Source organism: Callorhinus ursinus, unplaced genomic scaffold (assembly GCF_003265705.2).
Source record: "Callorhinus ursinus isolate GAN/ISIS: 27379988/994484 unplaced genomic scaffold, GSC_fseal_2.0 scaffold23, whole genome shotgun sequence".
Taxonomy (NCBI): Eukaryota; Metazoa; Chordata; class Mammalia; order Carnivora; family Otariidae; genus Callorhinus; species Callorhinus ursinus.
In genome coordinates, this window is record NW_027397085.1 from 18,989,892 (window position 1) to 18,999,299 (window position 9,408).

General features: G+C 43.0%; 1 pseudogene; it reads right to left on the reverse strand.

Moving 5' to 3' along the window:
- Positions 1 to 2,492: 2,492 nt before the first annotated feature.
- Positions 2,493 to 6,413, reverse strand: LOC112839437 (dual specificity protein phosphatase 5 pseudogene; annotated as a pseudogene).
- Positions 6,414 to 9,408: the final 2,995 nt, after the last annotated feature.

Genomic DNA, 9,408 nt, shown 5'->3' on the forward strand with positions numbered 1-9,408 from the left:
TCTGCAAAACAAGGATAATGACTCCTACCTCACAAGCTTGCTGCGTGAGTTCATTAGCTAATGTTGGTGAAGCATTTCTAAAGATGGAATGTACTGCTTATCATTTCTTTTGATATACTTATTTATATAATTTGGGATATACACTGAATTTTTTAACGAGAGTAAATAAGCCTCAAGTTTCTCTTCTTTTGATTGTATATGTGTGTCAATGTGATTTTGGTCTTTTAAGAAAAACAAATATTGTGACCTTCTGGTTAATTTGTTAATGAAGTATGACTTACCTTGAATGTTTGACAGACTATTCCTATGACATTCATAATAATCTGTAAGTGTTGGGAAGCACAAAGAGCACAGTACTGTCTTCTTATGTCCTTGCTGTTTTGTAATTTTTGAAGATCCAAATGTTTCCTCTTCTTGAACAAAACAAAAGAATGTTGGGAGTATGAATTTCAAATACTATTTTCTTTATGTGGGTACTTCCTTGGATAATTTCCAGACTTAGTAAATTTCATCCTTTTTACCTAATGGGTTTCTTTTTTAAGAATTCGAGAGCTGCAAAACACACCAGGCATAGCCTATTATCAATGAATTGATACACGCTTAGTGAACATCCTTTCTACTTGTCCTGGTATAGGTAATGTAGGTTAGTTGATCTCTAAGTGTAGTCTCAAGACCAACATCACCTGGAAACATGTTAGATAGGTAAATTTTGGACCTCACCAAAGACCTCTGGGGAGGGAGTTTAGCAATCTGTGTTAAGAAAAAAAAATTTTTTTAAAGATTTTGTCAGAGAGAGAGCACACACAGACAAGTAGCGAGAGTAGCAGGCAGAGGAAGAAGCAGGCTCCTGCTCAGCAAGGAGCCCGACGCAGGACTTGAACCCAGGACCCTGGGATCATGACCTGAGCTGAAGGCAGGCACGTAACTGACTGAACCACCCAGGCATCCCAACAATCTATGTTTTAACAAATATTCTTGGTGATTCTGATGTTTGCTGAAGTCCAAGAAGCACTGCTCCGGAGGATACAAAGTTGGTTAGATTGTTTATAACTTATAAACTATCCACATCTGTGTTTGTTGCCAGCATTTGGACTGATACAGTCTGTGTGTGCACACCTTCCAAATAAGTGCATCTATTTACTATTATATACTTGCACTTTAGGGTTTAGTTTAAGAAACACTCTGTATTATTACTTATTGCACCTCTACTCTATAAGCAGGAGTAGGTGTTGCTGTCGCCCTGGGAATATAAGATTCTCTTACTTGAATTCAATTCTTCTAGGATTCATGATCAGTCCTACACTGTAGGGTTTGGACAAGGGCCCACATCTGTGCAGAAGGATATTTAAAGGCTGTGATAAAGGCAGCGCTGCATTGGAGAGTAAGCCTGATTGGAGTGGTGGCAGTAGGAGGGGGTAGCCCTTGGTTTGTTTTTGTGATTCTGGCTGTTTTTTCTTTCTTTTTATTATTATTTTGTACTATAAACAACAACAACAACAATCAGTAACATACTGCTTTTCTTCACATTTGTATGGATTTTAGGGAATAACTGCTTTTACCCTTGAAGAAATAACCTGCAGACAAAAAAGCAGTAGTACCACATTGCAAAATCTGTAAATCCCCGAAGTCAACAGCTTGAAGACAACTCCTAGGGGCAGGGAAGAAAACACTTGTTGTAAGAGATGAGACAAGCACATACAAGGACAACTAGCTGGGGAAGATGACTGTTTCAGCGCCACCTGACTCAGACAGTAGGTACTTTTGTTCTTCTTCCACCCGCTGCCACCACCTCAAAGGCCTGATTTGGTATAAGGTCTGAAGAACGTTTTTCAAATGACAGAAGAGATGGTTTGAGGAGAGGTACAATAAGAAAGGCTCAAGTATGAATAAGAATAGTGCAAAGTCCAAAGTCAGGGAAGAACCCACAGGGGACAGGACACCCAGAAAGGTCAACATCTCACTACTTCAACCAATTGCCTCCATTGCACTCATGAAGGAGTCTCAAAAACATCTGAGGTTTCAAATCAGCATACAGACTGCGTCCCTACAAACCCTGTGGGGTTATTTTCCTGACTGGATGATGAAAAGCTTATGCCCTGAAGCAATGGAGACAGATTCTGAGATTGCCAAAGTTAAAGGTGGAAATTGTGTTTCCTTTGAAATGAACTGGCTTCATAACTGCTTTTTCTCTTGATCTAGCAACTGCTTTTTTTTCCATTTTGCTACAGGTTATCTATTGCCTTAAGCTTGAAATGAAAAGGTGAACTAATCGGTGTACAGAGAAGTGCAGTCCTGAGAAGGCACCGAGTCTGGACAGTAGTCAGCACATGCTGTGCTCTCATAACAGCTTGACCTTCCTTCAGTCCCAAAAACCCATCCCTAAGGTTGGTCTGAAGTTCGTTTGCAGGCCTGGTGACTACTCACTATCACTCACAGTGGGAAATAGTGAGGTTTTCAGTATTGTATGAAATGTCTGAGTCTGAAAAATAAAATCACAGTTGTTGGGATTGGGCTAATTCCCCTATCCCAGTTTTTGCAGATGTGGCTGTGGCTGTGGGGTTCCTGCTGAGCTCGGAGACTGTCGCACACATAGGCACTGGAACCAGCACTGAGGTAGGGAATGCGCAGTAGGAACCCTGCATATTAGGGCTCACTGTCTGCAAATGGGCTATGAATGAAGAGCTGGCTGCCTCTCCTTGGCAGGAGAGAGCCGGGGGGGTGGGTGTGGAAGGCAGGATCTCAGACTCATACCGCAGGAGCTGCTGGCCCACGAAGCCGAAGTTGGGCAAGACCACGCTCCTCCTCTGTTTGATGTAACCGACGGCATCCTTCAGGCAGAACTGCTTGGTCTTCATTAGGTAAGCTATGCAGATGGTGTGTGAATGGGAGAGCCCAGCCTCACAGGGGACCAGGACCTTGCTTCGCCTTTCCCTGACATAGTCAGTGAAGCCTGTTGCTTCTTGAAAGTGGGAGCTAACGTCAGCCATGTGACTGTCTTACACGGGTTCCATTTGTACTGCAGGTGAGTCATGCAGGATTCCAAGGTCCGCTGTGACACATTCAGGAGGACTGTGATGTGCCGGTTGGCCAAGAACTCACACTTGGATGCATGGTAGGCTCTTCCAAGGTGGAGCAACCGAAGGACTTCAACGGGGCTGCCCTGGTCACAAGCTGGCCTGTAGCAGACGTTGAGCACTGGTTTCGCACACTGGCTCATGAGGGCTTTCTTGGTTTCAACCTTTTCTTGTGAAATGGGTTTTCCATCCAGGCAACACTCAGGATATTCTGAATAGAAAGCCTCCTACCTCCCTTTGAGGAAGTAGACCCGCTGCCCGCAGGAACCCAGGCGAGAAGCGAGGAGCGCCGGACGCCCACGTCGCTCTCTTCGCGCAGCCCCGGGTCCTACACAAGGCTTTCTACCGCAGCAGCTGCGCATGCGCATGCCGCCTCCTCGGGCAGCACGCAGCGTCGCCACTGCGCAGCCGTGCCTGACGCAGCGCCACCCAATTGAGGTGGGCGTTGAGCAATGGGCTCTGGGTTTTCGGTCGTGCATTTTTGCTGGGTAGAGCCGTTGGATTCTCTCAGCTGGATTCTGCCGTCCTATGTGAATGAGATTTTTTTTGCCAGATGACGTGGCTTTACCCTCAGGTCCACTAGTATGTAGCTGCTGCTCTGGTCCCTGTCAGGGAAGGAATGGTCCAGAAGCTTCCTGGTAGCGTTTCATGGGACTGGTGGGGGTCTGAGATGTAAATGACCACCTCGTCTACTGATGCCCCTAAGTATGGGCTGTGGCTATGACAGTGTCCACCCTCCCGTCCTTTGTTCCTTCAAGGGCCGCTCCTACCTGCTCCTGGCTCCTCCGGGTCAGTCTGTCGTCCCTGAAGTCGGACTTTTCTCCTTGATGGTCTAGGATGACAAACACAAGATGTGTGTACCACCTGGACACATCGCTGATAGAAAAGTGTGCCTGCTTTGGAGATACTCTGGAAGGTCCCACTGGCGCCACAGCCGCTCGAGTCTCAGGACTCCAGTGAGGCGCTGGGATTAGTCCTCATCGTGGTGAGAGCTCTTGGGAGGGAGGGTGAAATTTGGTTTCTGTTTCTCAAAGATGGATGGATTTATGGGAGTAACGTCTCCTTGGACACTTGTCTTTGATATGGTGGAGGCCCCTCTAGCGCTGATCCCGTCATCCTCCTCACGGGGGGGCCTGTTCTGCCTGAATGTCTGAATATTGCTGTGCTCTAGATTGTGTATTGGCCAGGCTTAGTACCACCTTCAAGGTCACTCAGGTGGGAAAAGAGGAGCTGGAATGGGTGTGTGTTTGCCCTTGGGGTGAGGGTAAAACTTGAATTGTTGAATAGGTGTCTGATTGGGATCCAACCTATTCCCCTGTTCTTGTCCTTCTTTGTATCATAGGCCTGGGGCTGGCCCAAAGCTGACCTGGGCCTTGGAACGTCAGTTCCTCACCATCTAGCATTCCCATCCTCTTTGGAGTACTCTGTCATGGGCTAGCTTGGATGCAGGACACTAAGGCGTTAGCTACTAGTCAGTGTCAGTTGAGAGCCTGGGAATCTCGGTGTGGAGGATGTTGCTGGACACTGACCCTTGGTTGAGGGTTGGGCCTTTGGTCTCATAGAAGGGTTAAGTTTCTCCTTGTCGTTTAAGGAGCTTTCTGACTAATGACTGCTTAGCTTAATTATAGCAGCTTTTTTTTTTTTTTAAAGATTTTATTTATTTATTTGGTAGAGAGAGCGAGAGAGCACAAGCAGGGGCAACAGTAGAGGGAGAGGGAGAAGCAGGCTCCCCGCCAAGCAGGGAGCCCGATGCAGGGCTCGATCCCAGGACCCTGGGATCATGACCTGAGCTGAAGGCAGACGCTTAACCATCTGAGCCACCCAGGCACCCCTATAGCACCTTTTTAATTATCATTAATAAGTTCTTTAACCATAGTGCCAGAGTTGTGGTCTCTTATGTTAGATATGTATCTCTTAGGCAACACTAACATAAATAATATATTATTCCACTTATATGAGGTACCTAGAATAGTCAAATTCATAGACATAGAAAACATAATGGTGGTTGACAAGGCCTGGGCAGAGTGGGTAGAGACTGTTTAATTAGTATAGAGTTTCAGCTTAGGATGATGAAGAGTTCTGCAGGTGGAAGCTGATAATGGTACACATCAGTGTGAACATACGTAATGCCACAGAGCTGTACACTTAAAAATGGTTAGGATGGTAAATTTTATTTTGTCTATTTACCACAATTAAAAATACATATCTTAAAAACAAAACTGATATTGTTACGATAGTGGTTACTGTTAGTTGACAGGTGGGGCAATAGTGGCCATAGGGGAGTATGAAGGGAGCTCTGTAGGTTTTGGGAATGTTTTTAATCTGGGTGGTGGTCCCATGGGTATGTTCAGTTCGTGAAGATTCATCTAGCTGTAAGCTGACATGCACTTGTGTCTGAATACTAAAGCTCAAAGTTACCGTGGAAAAAAAAGCAGTGGCAAGTTTTAAAGCCCATTAATTTGTTCTATATTACACTACTGGGTGCCGTGGGCAAGGCACTCTCCCACTCACTTAGCTCTATTACAACACTCTGAGGGAGGTGCTGTTTTATGAAAGGAAACAGGAATGGCAGTTTCCAAGGAAAGGGTAATCACTTACAAGTTTGTAGTATGAGATATCAAATATTTCAGATCTTCAGGGTATACATCTCTAAGGGTGCATTCTCTTGCCTACTCAGTTTAAAGTTTTTCAATCTTTAAAATAGACCTTGTAATTATTAAATAAGACCTGGTGTTAAATTACATGTGCCTCAACCAGAAGGAAAAAATATATACAGTTTAAACTAAACATAAACTTTCTCACCCATGTCACTTTCAGGGTAAGCTGGGATCATAGGTTGGGTGACAGTTCAAAAGCAGTCATGATAGTCTTATTTTTTTATCTAAGTGATTTTTAAAAATTTATGATCCCTTTAAAATTTTTTAGAGGGTGGAGATCAAACTAGGAATTCATTTGGAAAAATGTACATTTAAAAATATACACACTGTACTATTTTGTATTAAAATATCCTTTTCTTTCTTCATTCCTACTTATTTTACAGGAGGGAGAAACATTCTGTTAAACATTCTGTTAAGTCTTTCCTTCTAGATTCTGCTAGATTCTTTCCTGTGTCTGTCTGCTGTCCCCACCCTTCTATTTCCATATTTCTCTGAGGCACATTTGTCCTTCCTTGCTTAGTTTTACTGAGCTTTGCAACAGTACCACATCTGCCTTCAGCCTCAGCCACATCCTCTTATCTCTGGCTGGCTGATCAGAACTCAGAGCAGCCGTGGGTGGGATCCTGCTACAGTACAGAGGCATGTGCCCTGGCTGGCTGCTCTGGGCCTTGTTCTCTGTCATAGCCCATCAGATTTTTGAGACTGCATCTTGCCCCAGGGATTGGGCCTGGTTAAAATAAACTGTTCAGAACACTTTCACAGTTGTTATCTGGGGAGATTGGGAAAGAAGGCAAAGAAGGACAGTCATTTTGGCAAAGATAAAGAAAAGCAGTACAGGAAATGGGGAAGAGATAGGGGCAGAAGTTAGTTCTTATCACAGCCAAACTGGTTCATCTTGCTATATATCTTCTGAAATATCTCCTTTGACCAGCACTTTATAGGATGTCTGATGGTAACTCCTACTTATTTCACAATCCCGAATTCAAGGGTGCCCATCAGAGAAAAATACAGTCTCTATTGAAAAGACTCCCACATGAAGCCCATTGTGCTATCCCCTAATTTTAGCTCGAATTCAGGCATGCTAACATTTTAAATGGGGGATCTGTGTGCACCCTCACTCACTGTATACAAGCCATTCTCCTGCTATGTGGAAACCTCCCATTTCTCTTCCCTACTGTGTCTTTGGTCAACAGCTATAAACTCTTTCTCAGACAGCTGGTTGTATATTAAAGTCTATTTATAACAGTCAACGGACAACTGCTTGTTTATGGGGAATCATGGCAATTTTTGCTTAGGAAGGACAATTGGGGCATTTCTTCTGTTGTGGATCGGGTTCAGCCGCTGGACTCCACAAACATTGCCTCACTTGTCTTCTTACATTCTGTGGACTGAGGTTACCCTGGGTGCTAATGATGAATTCAAACCCGGCACAGACTGCTGGTTCTTCAGTCAAGGTTTTTGGGGGCTGGACAATGGAAAACATGAAACAATTATACTTTGTGAGGAACAAGGAAATATAAAAGTACCCATAGTTGTGAGGAACAGCATACTATACTCAAAATCTGAGTACAGTTTATGAAAATGTAGATCCTTCCCCAACCCATATCCCCCCGCCGACACTCCCTTGGCTCTATTTAAAATAAGACCATGTGATAACTTGTTAGCCTTGGAAACAAAACAAAATAAAATAAAAACTGTCTATTCTGGTAGGTCTTGAGGTGGTTTTTTTTCAGAATTTTTTTTTTTACTAGAATATAATACAAAACTAAAATCTGGATGTGACTGGGCAGTGAAATAAATATGTAAATGGGAAAAAAATCTGGATTCCTAGAAGATGTCTTAAATCATGTTTTTGTAAACCAGCTCTAACTTTAATGTGATGACTTTGCCCCCTTCCCCAATTTTTTTGATAATAGAATGGGTAATGATATTTAATTTTAAAATAGCATGTATTGAGTTTTTAACATAAGAAAACAGAAAAAAATTAAAATGGGCTATATATTCACTGCCCAGGTAACACTTGTTCTATTAAAAAGATACTGTCACTAGTATATAGTTAGAAAGCTCAATTGGACAGCTTTCAACTAAACATAACTGTTCGTCATTATCACCAGAAAAAAATTGTGTATGTGTATCTTACACACATATAGATATATCTGTATCCATGGAGAAGTTTTTTGTTTTGTTTTAAGATTTTATTTCTTAGAGATAGTGTGGGAACAGGAGGGGGGGAGGAGGGGCAGGGGGAGAGGGAGAAGCAGACTCCCCGCTGAGCAGGGAGCCCTCCATTACAGGACCCTGAGATCATGACCTTAGGCGAAGGCAGATGCTTAACTGACAGAGCCAGCTAGGAGCCCCTCCATGGAGAAGTTTTAAACAAGTCTATTTAAATACTAAAATGGACCTTGTCCACCTCCTTGTTAACTAATTCTGATTTCAATTTATTCCACATCATTATAAAACTGAGTATATCTTTGGGGGCCTGGGTGGCTCAGATGGTTAGGTGTCTGCCTTCGGCTTGGGTCATGATCCTGGGGTCCTGGGATCGAGCCCCGCATCGGGCTCCCTGCTTGGCGGGGAACCTGCTTCTCCCTGTCCCTCTACTGTTCCCCCTGCTTGTGCTCTCTTGCTCTATCAAATAAATAAATAAAATCTTTAAAAAACAAAACTGAGTATATCTTATTCATTTTATTGTGTCTTTTCTAAAAAGTTATAATAATTACAGTGAACATGATTTTGAGTGACTTTTTATAGTTAATGTTATATAATTTATGCATTACGTTTTTAAAATTCTTAGAGTCACTTTGTTTTTCAAAGCAGTAAGTTATCCCTAAGTAACTACTTATCCCAGTTTAGATGCTTTTGCTTAATTTAATAAATTTTTTTTAAAGATTTTATTTATTTAATTGTCAGAGAGAGAAAGAGCGCAAGCAGGGGGAGCAGCAGGCAGAAGGAGAAGCAGGCTCCCTGCTGAGCAAGGAGCCCGATGTGGGACTCGATCCCAGGACCCTGGGATCATGACCTGAGCCGAAGGCAGATGCTTAACTGACTGAGCCACCCAGGCACCCAATTTAGTAACTTTTTGAACCACTGTTAAACTCTTGTTTTCGTGTGTGTGTGTGTGTGTGTGTGTGTGTGTGTGTGCGCGTGTTTGAGGACCAGTTTGGACAAGAAGCAGCCTTGTGTTGCTGAAACAATTTGTTCTTAATTCTGTACATTTTGGAACTTCTTTCCAGAAACACCATGGTAAACCCTATCCTTTTTTTTCCCATATGGCCTCTTTGAGATTTGGTCCTTGTGCATTTTTCTTTCCATCTCTGCAGCAAAAGGTAAATTAATAATGAGGTGCACATGAGTGAAGCCAAAGTCCTTTCAAGAGGAGACTGTACAGCAGTATCATGGTTTCAGTTCTTATGTTCTTCTTAAAGTCTCAGATTCTTCCGGGATGCAGAACTGCAAAAGCTTTCTGTAGAGGCTGGAATCGGTTTCAGGTTGTTCAGATAAGGTCATCATTCTAATTTCTGATTCTCACTAGAAGCAGAGGTGAAGGTTGATCTACTTAAAGCTTTTTCTTGTGGCCACATAGATGTTAAACTGTCAAAGATGGGGAGAGAAAACAGTCACTTCATCTCAAAAGTCCCTTTTTTTTTTTTAAAAGATTTATTTATTTGAGAGAG